Raw genomic sequence first — 21,411 nt, forward strand, 5'->3', positions numbered from 1 at the left:
CATGCATACACACAAATCCTACATGATCCAAGCAAATCATATTAATGCCCTAACATCCACTTGCCAGTAATGGATTTAGCATGTAGTTACACTCTTCTCACTTTCTTTGTGGTTTTGGGACATGTCACTTTATTTCTTTATGCCTCAGTTTCTTCTTTAAAATGGACAGAGTTCTTACATTCCAATGTTTGCTGTGGGTCTTAAAAATCACCCAGCCAAAGGGCCCAACATCCAGCAAGAAGAGTTAGAATAGCAGTTCTTAGATAAACACTGGTGGCTTAATTTTCTATTTGAGGACTTCTTTGTTTTTTTCATAGGTGACAATTACTTTATTAACTCTATTTGCTAGTCCCACTAGGAATATGTATGAATTATCTCGTTAAAAGCACATTTTGCTCAATAAGCAAGGTCATCTCAAAACACTGGGGGTGCATGTGAAGAAAAAGCTCTAAGGACAGAGGATGTGGGCTGTGAAATATGGAAATTTGCTGGTGTCTGGAAATTGCTCATGTCTGGAAAGCCATCCTGTGGGAAATACAGAACTGCTGATCCCTTCCGTACAGGTCCAAATGCGGTGGGGATGGAGGTGGGGCCTCTGTGAACAAGAATTTTATCAGGTGAAGAATTTGGGAATCACTGGTTTTGGAGATGAATTCTAATCCCTGATTTTGCCGTTTACCATCTGCAAAATTCATCCTACTTCCATAAGCCCTGGCTTCCTCATCTGTAAAATGATGATGATATTACCAACCTCAGTGGCTTCTAGTGTAAGTTAACAATGGCTCCCAACCAGAGGCGATTTTGTCCCCCAGGGAACATGTGACAATGTGTAGAGACATTTTTGGTTGTCGTAACTGGGGAGAAAGGAGGATGCTACTGGCATCTAGTGGGTAGAGGCCCAGGGACGCTGCTTAGCATCCTGCCGTGCACAGTGCAGCCTCTGCTAGAGAGAATTACCTGGTCTCAAGTGTCAACAGTGCTGAAGCTGAGAAGCTTCAGGTTAAATGTATTAATGTGCCATGTGCTCTACAGAGAGTGGCGGCCAAGGAGACTTTTTAAATTGCCTTAGAACAAACAAAGCTTCCCACAACATAAAGGCCTTCCCCAGTCCAGGAAAATTGGGTTAAGTGTGGGGTGTGGAGAAGATTGGAGAGCCAGAGAGACTGAGTTTCATTTTTAGAAAAGCATTTTTTTCCCCACACAAAGACTATTTTAATTATAGTAAAATTAGAAATTGCACACATGCACAAAAAAGGGAAAAAAACCCATCATAATTCTTGCACCATTGATGAGGATGATATTAATAAGATAATAACAGCTAACATTTATGGAATGGTGATCATGTGCCAGGCACTGTGAGAAACAATTCATATTCATTACCTCACTTAATCCCAGCTCTGATGCTCGAGTGAGTTACTTAGCCTCTCCATGCCTTAGTGTGCTCATCTGCCTAGTGGGGAGATAGGATAGTATCAACCACATGGGGTTGTTCAGTGGATTCAATGACGTTAACCCATGTGAAGTGCTTGAAACACTGCCTGGCTCAAATAAGTGAGCAGTAAATATTAGCTATTATTTTTATTACAAGTCCTCATTCTTTTATCCACAGTTCTGAAATTAAAAAAAATACAACTGCCCAACCAGCACATGAAAAGATGCTCAACATCACTAACTGTTAGAGAAATACAAATCAAAACTACAATGAGATATCACCTCATACGAGTCAGAATGGCCATCATTAAAATGTCCTCAGACGATAAATGCTGGAAACGGTGTTGGGGAAAAGGAGCCCTCCTACACTGTTGGTGGGAAAATAGTTCGGTGCAGCTACTAAGAGGACAGTATGGAGATTCCTCGAAAAACTAAAAGTAGACTTGCCGTATGATCCAGCAACCCCATTCCTGGGCATATTTCCAGAGAAAACCCTAACTCAAAAAGACATATGCACCCCAGTGTTCCCAGCAGCACTATGTACAATAGCCAAGACATGGAAACAACCCAAATGTCCATCAACACATGACTGGATAAAGAAGCTGTGGTATATGTATACAATGGAATACTACTCAGCCATAAAAAATAAACCAATGCCATTTGCAGCAACGTGGATTGACCTAGAGATCATCATTCTAAGTGAAGAAAGTCAAAAAGAGAAAGGAAAATACCATATGATATTGCTTATATGTGGAATCTTAAAAAAAAAGGACACAAATAAACTTTTCTACAAAACAGAAACATGCTCACAGATGTAGAGAATAAACTTACGGTTACCAGAGGTTAAAGGGGGTGGGAAGGGATACATTGGGAATTTGAAATTTGTACCTCTTGGGGAGTGATGGAAATGTTAGCTATCTTGACTGTGGTGGTGGTTTCATTGCTGTACACATCTATCAAAATTCATCAAATTGTACATTTGAAATATGTGTGGTTTACTGTACAGAACCATACCACAGTAAAGGTGTTAAAAAAAAAAAAAAGATTTAAAAAAAAAAGCTGTGAAAACCAACAGTTTCCCAAAAGTCTGGTGCCAAAACTCATCTGGGAACACACCCTGACTGGATCTGAGGTTATCTACATACAATCTTGCTGAACCCCCTTATTGTGAATATTTTTGTGTCTCATATCAATGTGTTTGATTATGGGATGCTATTAAATGTATGGCTTATAAACCACATTACTTTTATGACGTTTCTAAATTTTGAAACACTGATTTCTGATAAGAAATTGTAGACATGTGCTATCAATCCTCATGACAACTCTGTGAGGTGGATACTATTAATATCCTCATTTTATAGATGAAGAAACTGAAGGTCAGACTCATTATGTGCTTTGCCCCACCCACCTAGCTAGGAGGTGAAAGAATGAGGATTGAACCCAGGCAGATTCCAGAGCTTCTGTTTGGAAAAAAATTTTTATATAAAATAATTTCCTTTACTGCAGGACTCTCCGGAGGCTTTAATCTGCTAACATGCTCTGTAAATCTCCAGGAGGGGGGCTATAGAATGCAGCATTCCCCAGACTCGTGGACTGGATGTCAAAGTCATTTTTTCATAGGGGGTCTCCTAGTGTTAACACTGAGAACCAGCGAGTCCCTTTGGAAGAGATGAGGAACCTGGACTGACCAAGCGGATAAAGGGGCCAAACCAAGTGCACACGGGCAGGCAGGGGAATCTATGGCAGCTTCCACCCTGTCACCAATTGACTGTGTGACCTTGAAAAAATCCCACTTCCTGACTTGTAAAACAGATGACAAAACCATCTTGAGGTCCCTCAGCCCCGCCCAGTCTTTGAAGAAGAGGAGGCAGGCTAATTCATTTGAAGTAGACATTCGAAAGAACATCAAGAGGGTGCCAGTTTCCTGGAAATCCTTTGAAACAGCAGGCTGGGCTGGCTGAGCCGCTCAAGTGGCAGGAAAGCAGGCGGAAGAAATTCGAAACATCCCTTGAGCTCCACAATGCTGAGTCCCGCACATCACCTTCCAGCCCTTTAGTAACCAAATTTGTCAATTTTAATTTTTTTTTTGCTGTCCTCCCAGCCTCTCTGAGATTATTTCAGCTAGGACCAGGGTTGCCAGATTAAATGTATTTATTTCATGCATTTAAAAGAAATGTAAAACACAACTGTTCCACTGGCTTTTGAAGTTTTATTTTCTAGTTTTTGTAATGGTGACAGCTGACCCAAGACAAACAAAATTCAAGCAGAATGAAAATATCCAGAAAAGGTAAGTCTCCCTCTCATCCTCTTCCCATTACCTCCTGGCCCCCTCCCTAGAGGCATTCACCATTACCAGTTTTACATATCTCCTTCCAGGTAAACTTGGGACATACATAACAAGCATGTATTGTTGTATCTGTTGGGTTGTTTTGGGCTGCAAGTACAAAACACCCAGCCTACAAACATGATTTACTTACAAGATGCCTCGATGTAGAACAGTTTCAAAGTTGGTTCATTTAAGGGAGCAATGATATAATCAATGGATATAATCAAGGATCCAGGTTCTTTCTCTCTTTCTGCTTCAGCCTTCTTGACAGTGTGACCTCTGGCCCTGCACCTTTGTGTCTCAATACTGGGTGAGTCAAGAGTGTGGGTGTCAGGAATGTTCTGGAAGCCATTCCTATGCCAGGACAGCAGGCAGTACTTTCACAATGCACAGAAGAGATTGTGAGCTCCATGATCACATCCACTGAACCTCAGCTGAATATATTCCCCAATATATTCTCTTTAGTTGATCCCCTCAGTGCCCACAGTTCCCCAATGCCACCTGATGCCAGGGCAGGGAATTTCAGGGAATTGGAGAGACAGCGGTCTTGGTGATTATAGTTAAAATTCCTTACCTTTGCAGATATTACAGAATCGCATGGTCCTGTGGACACATTGAAAGGGCTGTGCAATTGAGGAGCCCTGAACTTTTTCTTCATTCTCTTCATGGTAGAGCTATCTCTAGATTTAAGGGAAGTCAGATAGTGCTGGATGATGGATTGGATGTAAAAAGTGAGTAAAAGGCAGAAGTTGAGAGTGATTTTATAGAGCTTCTTGGCTTGAGAAACCAGGTGTTTAGTAAGGGAGAAATAAATTTTGGAGGGTTGGAAGTCAAAAGTTCAATTTTGACCATGTTATGTTTGAGATTTGTATTAGACGTCAATAAGTAACAGTTGGACACTTGAGACAGGCGTTTATTGTCTCCAGACTTCTTGATAAGTAAATCATACATTTGTAGGTTATTATTTTGTACTTGCAGCCCAAAGCATCCCAACAGATACAACATATGCATATACATATAAGTATGTGCATATAAATATATCATGTACATCTAAATATATATACATCTGTCTATCTACCTACCTATAATTTACCTGGAAGGTGCTATATGAACCTAGTAATGATGCATGCTTCTGGGAATAGGGAGTCTGGGAGCAGTGGGATAGGCATGGGAGAGAGACTGAGAGACTTACTTTTCCTGGATACTTATATTCTGCTTGAACAAGGTAATGGCGGCTCAGATGTAACTTGCCTAAGGTCTCACAGCAAGTGGGTGACAGAGCTGCCATTTGAAATGAGCTTGGCCTGGCCCGAGTCCAAGCTCCTTCTGTTCTAACAGACTCACTCCTAATGGAAAGGGAAGTGAGTTCCTCCAGGACACATGCTGGTCTTCTCCCCTGCCTCTCCCAGAGCTGGCTCCTCTGTCTGTCTGACTGTGGTATCTCCTGTGGCTGAACATCAATAACTGCCTGAAAGGATTCCTGTCTGAGGCTGGGAAAGGCTGTGTGCCCTCTTCTCCCCTCTGTTATGGAAACCACAAGGCCTGTGGCTACAGATGCAAGTGAAAATAATCCTGGAAGGCCCCAGACCTTCCCCAAGTGGATGCATTTCTCCTGCCTTCCTTTACTTAAGGATTAAAGCTGCTTGGGATTCTGGCAGAAGAAGTCTAACATCAGTTCCACAACTGCTTAATCTTCTCCTTGCCTCAGTTTCCTCATCTGCAAAATGACATTAAAAATAGTAGTTATCTCACAGGATTGTTGTAAGGGTTTAATGACTCAGCAGATGTAAATTGCTTGGTTTTCTGTCTACCTGGCTCACCGTTAGTCTACCTGCATCACTCCTGTCTCACACTGAATAAGGATTATAGTTAGCACTATTTTATACTATTATCATGATTATTGTCTCCTGCAGGTGTTCTCATGGCTCCCTGGTGGGATCTGGCTCTCTTGGTCCCTCCTCCTACAAGGCCTTAGCACATGCTGTTCCCTGTGCCTGGAATGCTTTTCCCTTCCCTCTTTGCCTAATTAATAGCTATTTGTCCTTCAGATCCTCCAATATTTGACCATAACCTTCATGAGGGCAGGATTATTTTTGCCCTCCACTGTGGTCCCAACACCCAGCACACCCATATTTGGCATACAGTTAGCATTCATTAAATATTTGTTCAGAAAGTAAGTGAATGACTAAATGAATAAATGAGCTAAGTGATTGGTTAATGCTAATTCATTCAACAAATACTCTGTAAATGAGGAAAAAAATAAGTACCTACCTCATTGTATCGTTGTAAGAATTAAAAACGTTATACATTTAAAATGTCTAGAGTGATGCCTCATGGTAACACTGAATAAGGATTATAGTTAGCACTATTTTATGCTATTACCATGGTTATTATTTCCTGCGGGTACTCTCATGGCTTCCTGGTGGGATCTGGCTCTCTTGGTCCTGCTCTGATTAGATGCTCCCCTGGGTCCCTGCAGAGCTTTACCTTGACAGCTGGGTCCACTTTTCCATCCAAGCAGCTTCATCCATTCCCCAGAGGCAAGGATTGGTCCTGTCCTAAGGAAACATTCCTGCCTTCCGGCACATCTTCTGCCAACTCAGCGTCAGTCCCTTTTTAGATCACCTTATCTGGCTACAGAGCATCAGGGTCACATTATGTGGTGTCTGCCCAGTCCATGGTGACCCCTCTCTTTGAAACAGGTGTGGACACCCCAGGAAGCCATACTTACAACTACTCGACCCTGCCTTCTGGCCAGAGTTGACTGGATAAAGATGGGCACTTGCTTAGATGAGCCAATCAGATCCTCGCTGATTGGGATTATGACCTAGTGATTTTTGTTGCTGAAAAGAAGAGGTTGTGCACTCAGGTGCTTTGAGGCAACCATGTTTGGTCATGGGCTTAGGGAAGAAGAGGAGAGAGAGATAAAAGAGAAGCAGAGGTGAAGGAATCTATGGGCAGAGTGATAAAGGGACATAGAATATGACTGCCACAATTCCTGGTGTTTTTTTGGATGCTAGTTTCAGAAATGTCTGAAGCCACTGCCCTTATGTTTGATATGATAACAGTGGTTCTCACATGAGGGTAGCTGGGTGATGTAGTGTATACCTATTATCTTAGTTTTTCAGATCTTGATTCCCTCTTCTTCAGAAACAGCACCTTGATTTTCTACCTCTCTTTTACTTTCTGTCCATGGTGTTCAGCAAAGCTGATTCCGTCTTCACCTGGCTCTAATCTTGCACAATCACAACAGTTTATCCCCTCAGGATGATAAGTGATTGGTTTATAAATGGACACATGACCCAGTTAGAACCAATGGGGCTCCATTCTGGGACATTCTGTTAACCCATTAACAGCAGTAAGAAGACAGAATCTCTTGACCTTGCAGTTGCTGAAAGGGCTGGAGCCACTGGTGCCACCTTGTTCCCAGGAGGAGAGGCTCACTGCTGAGATGGAGGGAATGTACCTGGGGCATCATTTTAGTCTTAGAACCAGCTGTGCTTGAACTCATCCTGGTCTTTTCAATGAAGTGGGCCAAATAACTTCCCTTTTTGCTTAAACTAATTTTAGTTGGTTTCTTCTGTCATTTACAAACAAAATGCTCCTCACTGATACTCCTCACAGTAAGCTCCTTCTTTTCACTTGATCTAGTTTGAGTGGGTTCTGTTACTTATGATCTAAAGATGTTGGACTAGGATTAGGATTGAGCCTCTGTTCTGATGGCCTTGCTTCCACTCTGTTCCCAATGACTGTAGATTCCAGGGTTTTGGCCATGGTTCCTTTTCCAGACTTTCTCTTTTGAGGATCTGCCTGGCAAAAGGAAAGGTGGGAACTCCCATTCATCAAGTGTTTACAATTTTAATTGTGTCTATGAGGAAGGGATTATAATCAGCCACAAGCAAGGCGAGAATCCATGAAGGCAGGGCTGTACAGATGAGGAAACAGACTCACACGGGTCAAGTGACTTGCCCCAAATTAACCCCGTAGTAAATAGGTGATCTAGGATTTGAACCTGAACTATATAACTTCAAAACCTGGCCTTTAACCATCATCTGTACTGCTCAGCAACAAGAACACATCCATGCACAACCACCTGCCAAAATGATGTGCGTGGTAAAGCTCCACGTTTGTGCTCTTTGCTCTGCAAATCCCAGGTCAAAGTTTTATTTCAAGAACTAAAGATGTACTTCACAACACAGAGAGTTAAAACTGGTGAGAAACTAAATGTCCACAAATGGGGATTTGATCAAGTATGATATAATAAATTGGCTAGGAAAAGCTATATTTATATATATATATATATTACAGGGTTAAGGTTAAGGTCATAGGCTCTGGAATCAGACTGTCTTGAGTTCAAATCCTAACTCTGCTGTTTACTCTGTTAGGCTCTTAGTCAATTTACTTGACCACTATGAGCTTCACTTTCTTCTTCTGTAAAATGTGTATAATAATAGTCCCCACCACAGAGCATTCCCAGGAAAGACTAAATGAGTTACAACAGAGAGTACCTAGAAATATCTCTGAGTGTTAGTAATTGTGGGTTCCGGAACTGGATTCTCTGGGTGAGAGTTCTAGCCCTGCTGTTTACTTAATCTCTGTTCTTTCCTCATCTGTAAAAAGGGCCTAAGAATAGGATTATTGTGGTCAGTGAACACATATATACAAGTAAAATGCTTTGGACAAGCCCTGGCTTATAGCAAGGACTTAATAAATGTTAGCTGTAAGGTGGGGCAGGGTCATGGTTCTTCCTCAAGGGATATGCATAACAATCTGATACACATCTCTGAGTACTTCTACAGAAACTAAGGCCCCCACCCAGGTGGGGGACGGTTAAGTTCAGGCTGAGCACAAGCACGTGGACCCCAAACTGGTTGGAACAGAAGGCTGATGATTGAGATCTCTGAACACCACCCTGTTACCTCACCAGCAACCAATCAGAGGAAGGTCACACACTCTTCAGACCTCCCGTCAAATTTTGCCTATAAAGTCTCCTCCCCCAGAACCATCGGGGAGTTCAGGTCTTTTTGAGCATGAGCCATCCATTCTCCTTGCATGGCACTTGCAGTAAACCTTTCTCTGCTCCAAAGGGAAAAAAAAATTTTTCTAAATAAATGTTAGCTATTATTATTTTACCTCCTAATGTCTTACAGGGTCATCTGTATCTACTTTTTACAAGTTCTGTGTGTTCTCCTCAATATGATGATTGCTAATGTTCTGAAGCACTTAAATATGTGCTAGATACTGTGTTGAACTGTGTGCTGAGCCCACTGCCTGTTTGTTTTCCTAGATGGATGATTCATATGTTGTTTCTCCAGTGACAGACTGATAGTTGAATATAAATTAAACACCAAAGCCAGGTCCTTTGGGTGGACCTGTTTTTGTACACTCCTCAAGCTAAGACTTTTTAAAAACATTTTTAAATGGTTTAAAAAAATCAAGAGCTGAATATATACAAGATCTTGTGGTAGCTCACAGTGAAAAAAAATGTGACTGTGAATATATGTATGTTCATGTATAACTGAAAAATTGTGCTCTACACTGGAATTTGATACAACATTGTAAAATGACTATAACTCAATAAAAAAAAAGTTAAAAAAATCAAGAGCTGAGCAATATTTTGTGTCACATGAAAATTATATGAAATTCAAATTTCAGAGTACAAAAATAAAATGTTATTGGCACACAGCCATACCCATTTGTTTTCTTCTTGCCTGTGGCTGCTTGGCCTCCAACAGCAGTTGAGCAGTTAGCTGTGGAGGGACTGTGCGGCCCTCAGAGCTCAAGATATTTACTAAAATGGCTTTTACATAGAAGGTCTGTGGGACCTCTGTCTTATCTGAGTCTTACAATGTTTTATCTCCTTTGTACTAATACCATTTTAATCTTCTATCCCATTTTTATTCCCTTTCTACTAAGGAGAAGAATGAGAGGCTATGTCATGTTAGGCAGCAGGAAAAGCCACCTTGGGACCCAGGTGTCCTGGCTTCTGACCGCTGGGCTGGAGCCCTCCTCCTCAGCTGCGCCTGAGGCTCGCCCTGGGGATCCCCCAGCCTATGGCTCAGCAGCCTGGATACAGCAGAAGCTGGTCCAGTGTGAGAGACTGCAGTGTCTCCTCAGATGGCCTCATGGGGCACCTCGCCAGGCCCTTTTTTCTCTGGAGCCCGGCCCAGCTCACACAGGCCGCTCTGTGAGACTGTGGGCAGGAGGCCTCTCTCGCCAGCAGTGTTCAGTTACCCCAGTGACATTCAATTGTTCCTAAGAGAGGAGGCCCATTTTTGGCAGCTCCTAGACCTGGATTCCAGGAAGCTCTGCCTGACTCCTTTTCTGTTTGTTTCCAATCAGCAAGTCGGCCTGTATCACTTTCCACCAGGTTGCATAAGTCCGCCTGCCACTCTCACTCTCTCTCTTGCTGTCACCTTTATACCACTCTGAGCTCACTGCCGGTCAGGGAGGAAGGCTGGGACCTATAAGGGGCGGGGAAAAGTTGCAGAATGTGTCATCAGGAGTTTTTTGCTACCCAGATAGACCCAAATGGCAGCTTGGCCCAGCCCCAAAGTTTCCACAGATGTGTCTTACCCTAGACCGAGGAATCCAGGCTCTCAGCCCTGAAAAGAGATCCCTAGGATGGCAGTTCAGCCCTGCAGGTGGACCCATGTCTGTGCATACACTGCTTATAGGCCCTTTACTCTCTGCCAGGTAGTTTCGCAGAAGCTTAGAAAATTGATGTTGAACATGTAACTCTGGAGGCAACTGTCTGAGTTCAAATTCTGGCTCTGCCACTGACTGGCTCTGTGACTTTGGGCAAATTACTGCACATCTCTGTGCCTCAGTTTCTGTTTCTGTACTATGGAGATAATAATAAAACTTCCTGTATTAGACTAATAAGAATTGAATCATTTAATACACGTAAAGGGCTTAGTACAATGTCTGGAACATAATAAAGACTCAATCAATGCAAGTGATTATTACTATAATTATAACTATTATTATTGATACTCACCAGAGAAAAGGTCATAGTTGTACCCAAGGAGATATGAACAGTAATACTCATTGCAGCACTGTTTTTAATAGTGGCAGATTGAAAGCCATCTAAATATCTCTCAATAGAGAATGGCTAAACAAATTATGGTACATCCACACTGTGGATTTCTGTGTAGCAGTTAAAAAGAAAGGGGCAAATCTATCTGGCCTGATACGAAAAGACTTGCAAAATACAATGTTTCAATGACAAAAAGGAAGAAGCAGAAGGATACACAGACATGAGTGTAAAACACAAAAACGCAAAACAGTCTGTGAATAACATACATATGTAAATGCCCAGGAAAAATGTCTGGGACAGCACTGTCATGGCTGTCACTAGGCACATGAAGCTGTTTACATCTAAATGTAAATTCATTAAAATTAAGTAAAAATTTTAAATTCAGTTCCTCAGTGGCATCAGCCATACTTCAAGTGCTTAATAGCCACATGTCGCTAGTGGCTAGTGTACTGGACAGTGCAGATATAGGCTAGCTCCATCATTGCAGAACATGCTATTGGATGGTGCTCGTCTAGATGGGTGAAAAAGCCAAACTGCTAGTAGCAGTGACCTTGGCATGGAGGGAGCAAGGTTGCAGAGGATCATTTATTCTTTTAACAGATGTTTATTGAGCACTTGCTCTGTGCCCAGCACTGTCCTCACAGTGGAACCACAGCTGTGAGTAGAACAGACGAACTTCTGTACTCTGGGAGTTTTCATTCCAGTGGGTGGTATTTCAAGTGGAAACGGGTGCTTTGGTGAAAAATAGAGCAGGCACGTGGATAAAGAATGCTGGCAGATGGCACAGGGTGATCATTAAAGACATTTTCAACATTTACCTGCATTTTTTTTAAATGAGGAGACTGCCTTCCTTGTGTAATTAAACATTTGTAAAAGGAAACAAAAGTATCTTAGTCCTGGGCAGAGGAAACCTGGATTGCTGCCCAGGTTCTGACCCGAACCCTTGCATCCTGTGCCTGATGTAATGGCTTAAGCTTTCTGGTCCCCCATTTATTTATCTTGATGTGCGTTAGGAAAGGGCTCTGAGGCCCTGCCAGCCCCACTATCCTGTGGTTGGATGTTTCTGTGAGTCTCTTCACCTGTCCAGGAAGTCCACAGATCGTTGGAGTCCTTTGGAAGTGTTAACATGCAGTGACTCTGCAGGAATGTTGCAAGACTCATAGCAAACCAAGGGGGAGGAGGGTGGGGGGGGAAGGGGATGAAGAGGAGGAGAAGGAGAAGAAGGAAGAGAGAAGTGGGAGGAGGGAGAGAGAAGGAAGTGGGGAGACCTCTCTCCAAGGCTTGATGTTCCAGCAAGCTTTGCCTGAAGGCTGCCTCTGCACCCAGGTTAAATCAACCTGGAGTTCTTAGTACAGTAGTGCAGACAGACACTTTGTAATAATAATAGCTAATATTTATTGAGCCCTGACCAAGCTCCAGGCACCCTCTATGTGGATTAATTTATTTAATCCTAATGACAACTCTATGGAGGTTGGTACAATTTATCAATCCCATTTTACAGATGAAAAAACTGAGGTTTCAACAAACTAAATAAAAGTTTAGTTTTGGAAGGTCTGGGTTTCAAACCAGAGGCCAGCCTCCAGAGCCCTGGGTCTTAACCACGATGCTTCAGCCCCTGTTGCTTATGGTGAACTGGAACATGAAACAGAAGAAGTAAAGGCGTGTGCTTGTTGAATGCAGTCCATGCATGTGTTCTGTAGGCATAGACCAAGTGGGGATTAATTCTGATTGAGGATGTTAAGTTTTCTTGCTTCTGCCCTTGCCAGCCACTCCCCAAAAGCCAGAGAAATCCTAAATCAGACGCTGTCAGTCTGCTTAAAAATTCCCATGTCTCCCACCTTATTCAGAGTAAAAGCTGTACTATGATCAACAAGGCCTTCTGTGATCGCCCCCCGACCCACACTACCTCTGATCTCGGTCCGCCTGCTCCCCTCACCCCACTCCAGCCACAGGGGCCTCCTCCTTGCCTGTCCCTCCCCTGGGCTCTTGTGTGAGCTGTAAGCTCTCAAGGAACCTTCCTGGTGGAGGTGAGGTCTGAGCTGAACCTGGCAGGGTATGGAGGTGTATATTAGCCTCAGAGAGTGGGAAGAGGAGGGGAGGTTTTCAGGGAAAAGAGTGTGTTTGTGTGTGTGTGAGAGAGAGAGAGGGAGGGAGGGAGGGAGGGAGAAAGAGAGAGAGGGAGAGAGAGAGAAGGGCAGGGAGAGAGAGAGACAGGGAGAGAGAAACTGAGTGGAAAACAGTGAGGGGGAATGGGAGAGGTGGGCAGGGACTAGTTCATGCAGGTCCTGGCAAACGTAAGACAGTATTTGGATTTTCTCCTGAGGGCAATGAGGAGCTATGGAGGAGTTTGAGCAAAGGAAAGACACATCTGAATTTGCTTTTCCCCAGCTCGCTCAGTCCTTCCTGGGGGCACTTTGTTGCTCAGGACTTGCCATCTGGTTTGGCTACAGGTGACCTTCACTGTTCACCTCCATCAGTAACTCAAACAATATATGTATGTATTTTAAAATTATGTCTTTTTCCTTTAGGAATATGTTTATGTGGGTGTTTATTTTTATTTTATTTTAAAATTTTTTAGAGAAGTTTTAGGTTTATAACAAACTTGAAGGGGAGATACAGAGATTTCCATATACCGCATAACCCCACAACATGCCCATTGTCAACACCACTCACCAGAATAGAACATTTTTTTTTTTTAACCAAGGATAAACCTACATAGACACAGCATAATCACCCAAAATCTACAGTTTACCTTAGGCTTGTGCATTCACTTATGGGTTTGCAGAAATTTGTAATGACATATATCCATCATTATAATACCATAAAGAGTATTTTCACTGCTCTAAAAATCCTCTGTGCTCTGCCTGTTCATCTTCTCCCCTGGTGCCATCCCTGGCAGCTGCTGATCCTTATCTTGTCTCCATAGTTTTGCCTTTTCTGGAAATGTTATATAATTGGGGTCATACAGCATGCAGCCCTTTCAGATTGGTTTCTTTCTTTTAGTAATATACATTTAGGGGTTCTACTTTTGGGCTCTCATGACTAGTGCTGCTATGACCATTCATGTACAAGTTTTTGTGTGGACACGTATTTTTCAGTTCTTTTGGGTATATACCTCAGAGTGAAACTTCTGGGTTATGTGGTAACTGTGTTTAACTGTTTGAGGAACTACTTGATTTTTTTCCAAGGTGGCTGCGCTAGTTTGCATTCCCACCAGCAGTGCGTGATGGTTCCATTTTTTTCATACCTCTGTATATCTTCTGTGTTTTGAGTCACACAACTATATGACCATATATAGAGAACGAGTTGAAGAAAGGTGAGGATAGGGTGACCAGAGGGAGTGAGAGAGGAAGGCTGGTACCTGATCCTCCAGGGCCATAGGCCTCAGTGCGGTATTGAATTTTGTTGAGATTTCAGGGGGCAGCTCTTGGAGGCTTTTATGCTAGGAAGAAGCATGAACTGATTTGTGTGTGTGTGTGTATGTGTGCACTTTCATTGTTTCAACATTTATTCCCTAAATGGGTAATGATTCATAAGTTTCCCTCTCCCTGCAGCAGGTAACTACTGTTTTATTTTCGTGTATGTTCATTTAGAGTTTCCTTTTGAATACATATGCAAATACAAGCAGTCTTGTTTTCCCACTGTTATTATACAAGGTAGATATTGTCACACTTATTTTTTCACATAACCATGTATTTTAGAGACTTTTCCATATCAGTATATAGAGAGTTTCATCATTCTTTTTTTTCTTTTCTTTTCTATTTTACTGCTGCATAGTATTCTGTCACTGGACAGATCACAATTTATTTTGCCAGTGTCCCGTTAATGGACAATGAGGTTGTTTTTGATTTTTTTTATTATTACAACCCATGTTTTTAACAAATAATTCTATACAAATGTCATCTCACACATATGCAGGATTATTTGTAGGACACATTCCCAGAAATGAACTTGCTGGATCAGAAATGCATATGCATTTATCATTTTGATAGATTTTGCCAAATTACCCTTTAGAGAGGTTGGGCCAACTTATACCCCACCAGGAATTATGAAGGTTCCTGTTGCCTCAAACTCTCATCACTCAGTGTGTTATCAAGCTTCTAGAACCTTGCCAATGTGAGATGGAACATAGTGGTTCCTGTAGTTTTAATTTGCATTTTTTAGAAAGAGAGAGGCCACGCAGCTTTTCATATGTTTAACAGCCATTTGAATTTCCTTTTCTGGGAACTGTCTATTGACATCTTTTTTTTTTTTCTACTAGGCTTTGTCCATTTTTCATATCTGTTTCTGAGAGTTCTTCTTATGCAAAGGAGAGTAGCTCTTTGTGGGATGAACTGCAAGAATTTTTCCCTGGTTTGTCATTTGTGTTTTGACTTTGCATATGATGGGTTTTTTCTTCCTCTCTCTTTTTGTCATAAGTGGGGTTTTTTTGTTGTTGTTTTAACGTAGTCAAATTTATCAATCTTTTCTTTTAGGACTTCTGGACTTTGAATCATAGTTGGAAACCCCTCTTTCATAGTTTCTTTTAGTATTTATAGTATCACTGTTTATACGTTTTTTAAATTCAGTCAAATGTTATTTTTCTGTATGTCTCATTTTATAGCTTGCTGTTTTCTCACATTATTGATACATAGAGAAGCTTTACTTCATTCATTTTAACTGCTGCATAGTATGCTATCATGTGACTAATAAAAGCACATTTTATTCGTGATCCTCTAACAATGGAATTTAGGTTGCTTGTCATTTTTCACTGTGACACCCAATGCTGCAGTGAACATGCTTGTATATATCTTCTTATGCTCACTTGCCAGAATTTCTTTGGAGCACAGAGCTAGAAGTAAAATTTCTGCCAATCTCTGGATGTAAAACAGTATGTGATTCTGATTATAGTTTGCATTTCCCTGATTAATCTGAGACTGAGCATCTTTTCATATGTTTATGGGACCTTTGGGTTACCTCTTCTCACAGAAATCCTTTTTCATTGGGATGATTGATTGTCTCCCCCCCCTTATTTATCTATGAGTTCTTTATAAATTCTGGGTATAATCCCTTTGTTATATTGGTTGTATCTTCTCCCGGTTTGTCACTTGTCTTTTCCTCTTTGTCATAGAGGAATATTCAATTTTGATGTAGTCCAATAGATTAATCTTTTCCTTTATAGTCTGTGCTTTTTGTGCCTGGTTTAGGAAATCCCTTTGTCTCCAAGGTCATAAAGATACTTTTCTATATGTCCCGTTAATCACTTTAGAGTTTGAAGAAAAAAAAATTTTTTGAAATCTAAACGATGCCAAAGGAGACTGAGATGCTTTCTTTCATGTTTGCTGAAATGGGGTTTGGCTTAAGAAAATGGAGAAACAGAGCTTTAACCTCTGCCTGTCCTGTAGATTCTAGTTCAGGGCAAGACGACCTTTGCTGTCACATGGTTGATTGATTACGGCCAGGCTCTGGGATGTTAAGACCCTAGAGTCAGATTTTCTCTCAATGCCTTTGATCAACACTCCTCATGCCTGCCTGTGACCCTAGAGCTTAGCTGCGGCCACAGCTCCTCCCTCTGGCCCCCATTACTCTGCTCAAAGTAGTGCTACTGGCTCAGAGGATGGGAGGAGGAGAAGCCGACACAGCTGTTTTTCCTTCCTGAGCCCATGACAATATCTGGTTGTTCCAGACACCTGCCACAACATAATGTCCTTGGCTAATTGGCTTTCCCTGTTGCTGACATGGGCGGCCTTTCCTCCAATCAGTGGGTGATATTTGGAGCCCTGTCCATCTCTTGGGAGTTGGGATATTTTCTCACCCCAGCAGAGCCCAGCTTTGGAATGTCAGCGTTCTGCTCAGGAGCTGGGCTGGCAGGGGCAGCAGGTGGCTTGGAAATGAGAGTCCTCTGACCTTCCCACGGGAACTTTCCAGCAACTTCTCCATGTAGAGCCATTTTAGGATCTTCCTAGGCCTCTGGCATTGTTACTTTTTAAAGACCCATCCACATCCCATTAAGCATAACAAAATGCATCCCCATGGCCTAGTAGATACAATTAGATGTAATCATGTGAGTTCAGAGGCGGATGACTAGTGGACCTAACATTATATTTTGTAGACATTTTAATTAAGCATTGATTAATTTCAATTTTTGCAGCTTCCTTTTTATATTCTGGAGTCAGTATTGGTCTCAAACATATTTATGTGCACTTGAAATATTAAGACTCTGGGCTCTGGCCTATGCTGTCCATTGATAAAACTGCCTGGCCCCCAGCTTTCCTTCATAAGACCAGATTTGCCAAGCCCACTACAGCCCACAGAATTCCCAAGCACTTACCAAGCACTCTCCTTTGTATTAAATCATGAACTGCTTCCAAATCTTCCTCTTGTATGTAATATTGAGGGACATTTGCAGAGATTCTTAGTCTTCTCAGCAGAATCAAGGAGTGTTTGCTGGACTTCCTTCATCTGGGTAAAATCCCGGATTGTGTCCTGAACCCTCTCCTACATATAAAATCATGAGATATTTGCAGAATACCATCTTGTGTGTACAATCTTGGCCGTTTGCATGACCCTCCTACTCTGTGTGAAATCAAGGAATATTTACAGAACACCCTTTTATCTGTAACATCATTAACTGCACACAGAGTTTCCTATGTTTGGTGTCATAGAATCTTTACAGAGCACCCTTGTTCCAGGTAGAATCGGAAATGAACACCCTCCTCCAAGTGGAATCATTAATTATTTGCAGACCCCTCTCCAGGATCACCAACTGTTTGAAAAATACATTGGAAAATCAAGGAAGATTTACATAGCTCTTTTCTATCTGTAGAATCATGTAATAGTTGCAAAGTTTCTTCCTAGGTATAAAATCATAAATGTTTACAGAGCACTCCCTGCATATAGAATTTTAAGGCATTTGAACAATTTTTCCTTCCTGTATATAGAACTGAGGAATATCTTCATGTATACAGATCACAGAATGTTTGCAGAGCCCCCCCTTTGTGGCTTGAACCTTGGACTGTTTGCAGAACACCCACCTCTTTATAGAAAGTTTGCAGAACCTCTTTGCTTATCATTTTGCAGTGTCTACAGTTCTTCCTCATCTGTATAGACTCAAGGAATGTTAGCTGAACCCCTTTCTTCTGTGTAGAATCATGGAATGTTACTAAGCAGCCTCTTCTGTATAGAACTTGAAATGTTTACATCCCTGCTTACATGTTGAAGAGAAGTAAGAGATGTAAAGTGTCATGAACAGGTCACGGACAGGTCACGGACGGTCTTGAAGGTCAAATGAAGATTAGACTTTCTTCTATAAGCTATAGAGTGCCACCGAAGTTTTTTAAATTAGAATAGTGACACGATGAATGAAAATTATGTTCCAGGAATCTTAATATAGTGAAGGGAGTAAGTGGGGTAAACTGAAGGGTGGTGGATTAAAAAATAATTTTTCAAAACAAATTAAAAATTAACGTACTGATTGATTTTACTAAGTGCAATGATCTGTAGCAAACACTTTAATAAAATAGACTCATTCTCCCGGGGTATTCAACTACACCTCATAGTCCAAATCTGGCCCACTGCTTGAAAATAAAGTTTTATTGGTACACAGCCACATGTCTGTGGATGCTTTTTTTTTTTTTTTTTGTCTGTGGATGCTTTTGTGCTACCATAGAATTAAGTGGTTTTGAGTGAGACTGTATGGCCTGCAAAATAAAAAGTATTTGCTATTCAGCCCTTTACAAAAGAAGTTTGCTTACCCGTGCTCTAGCAAGAAAAGAAATACCCTGAAATTTTTTTAATGATTGGTTTTTTGGGAGTATTTTTTGGTTTTCTCACAGCAGACTCAGTTGAATTTATAAACAGTTTTATTCATTCATTCATTTAACTAATATTTACTAAAGATCTACTATGTACCAGGCCCTGATTTAGGCACAGAGGGTGCAAAGATGAAAAAAAAGGCATTTTCTTGCCCTCAAGGAAATGTGTAATCTAGCCATAACTGTCACATAATTTATAAGAAACCAGCTGTGTGACCTTGAGCAGGTTCCTTAATCCTCCTAGACTTCAGTTTCCTCATCTGTGAATAAGGGTGGTGCTAGTACCAACCTCAAGGATTATTGTAAGGATTAAGTAAGTTTCTATTTATAAAGGTCTTAGAACAGTGCCTGACGCAGAGTAAGTGTGCTTGTTTTATTATGTACTTATAGGCGAGCATACCCACATGTACATATGTACGTATAAAACAGTGTGATTTGTGCTCTAATAGAGGTGTGTAGGGTTATTCTACTTAGGAGAATTTTATCAGTCAGGACTTAGTTCAGAAAATAGAAACCACTCCAGGTATTTTAATCAAAAAAGGATTTGATGGTGGGGGGATAAATTGGGAGTTTGGGATTAGCAGATAAAAACTACTATATACAGAACAGATAAACAAATAGGTCCTACTGTATAGCACAGGGAACTATATTCAGTAACTTGTAATAACCTATAATGAAAAATAATATATATGTATAACTGAATCACTATGCTGTATGCCAGAAACTAACACAACATTGTAAATCAACTATATTGCAATTTGAAAAAAAAAAAGGATTTGATACAAGATTTAAGTGCCTGCAAAATCACCAGGAGGGCTGGAAGAGTGATCGGGGTGACCATTTTGTACTTTTGATTTTAAGTTTCTGGCATTAAAAAAAAGCTTGGTGTGCTCCACAGATGTCTGTTGCTTTTGCCTACCCAGTGTCTATTCCATTGGAGTAATTGCACCTTGGTTTCCCCTTGGAGAGCCATCCTTTCCCACTATTAGTCATGTGATTATATGATGCTCAGCTTGCCTCCTGGCTGCAGGGGAAGGCATGTGACTAGGTCTAGCCAATCAGTACACTTCATCTCCTTAGTTACAGTAATTGGTTTAGGGCTGGCTATGTGACTGAAACCAGGTCAATGAAACTGATTATAAAACTCTTTTTTGGCAGGTGATTCTGTAGCTGTGGGAACCACGCAGTCAGGGGGAGCAGGTGAATCTGATGAAACCAACCCAAAGGAAAGCGGAATTAATATATGGAGAGAAATTGAATGCTGATGATATTACATGAGCTTCTGGGTCCAGCTATGCCTGAAGCCACGTAACGCTGCTTCAAGACATTATAGTCATTTAGTGCAATAAATTCCCTTTTTGTTTAAGCCAGTTTGAGCTGAAAGTCCTGACTAACACATTATGTCAAGAGAGTAGTTTACTAGTATGAGAGCCACTATACTAGAGAGTTTATGGCAGCATTATTCATAGCAGCCTCCAACTAGAAACTACCCAAATGCCTGATAACAGTTAACTGGCTAATCAACTGTGGTATATTCACACAATGGAATGCTATTCAGCAATTAAAGTGAATGACTTGCAGCCTCACTCATCAATATGATTGAATCTTACAAACATAATGCTGAACAAAAGAAGTCAGACATAACAGAACATACACTGTGATTCTATTTGTATAAAATGAGTGCCAGTGATGTTCTTTTTCTTGATCTGAGTGCTTGTTAAATGGGTATATTCAGTTTTAAAAATTCAGTGAGCTGTACACTTGTGATAGGTGTCTGCTTCTGTATGTATGTTATACTTAAGTTAAAAACAAAACAAAACAGAAAAACCTCAGCAGAAAAACTAACGAGTAAAAAGAATGGAAGGCCAGGACTGGATAGGTTCAGAGCTCAAATTATGTCATCAGGATTCAACTTCTCTTTGTTGCTTATGCCAACTTCTCTCCATATTCTGGCTTGGTCCCCAGGCTCCACAAGCTGATAAAATGGCTGCCATTGCTTCAGCCTCAGAACCTTTCATATTTATGTCTAGCATGAAAGAGAAAGTTGGCTTCTCCAAAAGCACAAATTTAAGTGTCTGGGAGTTGTCTCATTGGTTCTGACTCGTCCACCCAACTTTGAAACAATTACTATTACCAGAGGAATACAGTGTTTTTCTGACTGACCAAGGCTGGTTCACATAACAAGTCTAGAGGCAGAAATGGAGTCAGCAACCCCAGAGAAACCCACAGACTGAAAGCAAGAAGAGAAGGAAATTGGAGCTGTAGCAGAAATGAATGGATGTTAATGGCTAAAAAAGTTCAATAAATGCCTGGTACCTAGACTTCTTCTCTCAGCATTTCTAAAAATGCCCAGCACCTAGTTTGGTACTTGATATAAATACCTGTTCAATGAGAGAATCACTTCTATCAGTTAATACTCCTCAGGAGCAACCCTGTCATACCCTGTCATACCCTGTCATACCAGAATGTCATATAGACATTCTGCCATAGATGTTCATTGTGGCAGTGTTTGTATTGGACCACCATCCTTTATCCATACCCCTTGACATACATACTTTCATACCTTTACATACATACATACTTTCTTGTCTGGGATGGAAAAGACAGTGTCAGAATTTAGAAAAGGGATATAAATCAGCCTTTTGACTGCAAAGCCATAGTCCTCCATAGAGCCATTGCTGTTGGAGGACTTTTGCTAACTTTTGATACCAGTTCCTCATATCTTACTTTCTTTTTTCAGAGGAGCTTCGTGGCAGAGGAACAGAGCCTGGGGAAAATCTCATCATAGCAACTGTAAGTGAGGCAGGAAGTCATGGGAACTG

The 21,411-nt window shown here is 41.3% G+C and overlaps 1 protein-coding gene across 3 annotated transcripts in view; it reads left to right on the forward strand.

Annotated features, from left to right (window-relative positions):
• Positions 1-21,411, forward strand: part of B4GALT5 (beta-1,4-galactosyltransferase 5) — a 122,815-nt gene that overhangs the window by 25,631 nt on the left and 75,773 nt on the right. For 2 of the 3 annotated variants that reach the window (XM_064496996.1, XM_064496995.1), the window contains exon 3: positions 21,330-21,382. The exons of the other annotated variant lie outside the window; for it this stretch is intronic. The gene's annotated coding sequence lies outside the window, so the exon portion shown is untranslated. The remainder of the gene's footprint in view (positions 1-21,329; positions 21,383-21,411) is intronic. 3 annotated transcript variants of the gene reach the window in all.

The sequence above is a fragment of the Camelus dromedarius genome, chromosome 18 (genome assembly GCF_036321535.1).
Source record: "Camelus dromedarius isolate mCamDro1 chromosome 18, mCamDro1.pat, whole genome shotgun sequence".
Lineage (NCBI taxonomy): Eukaryota > Metazoa > Chordata > Mammalia > Artiodactyla > Camelidae > Camelus > Camelus dromedarius.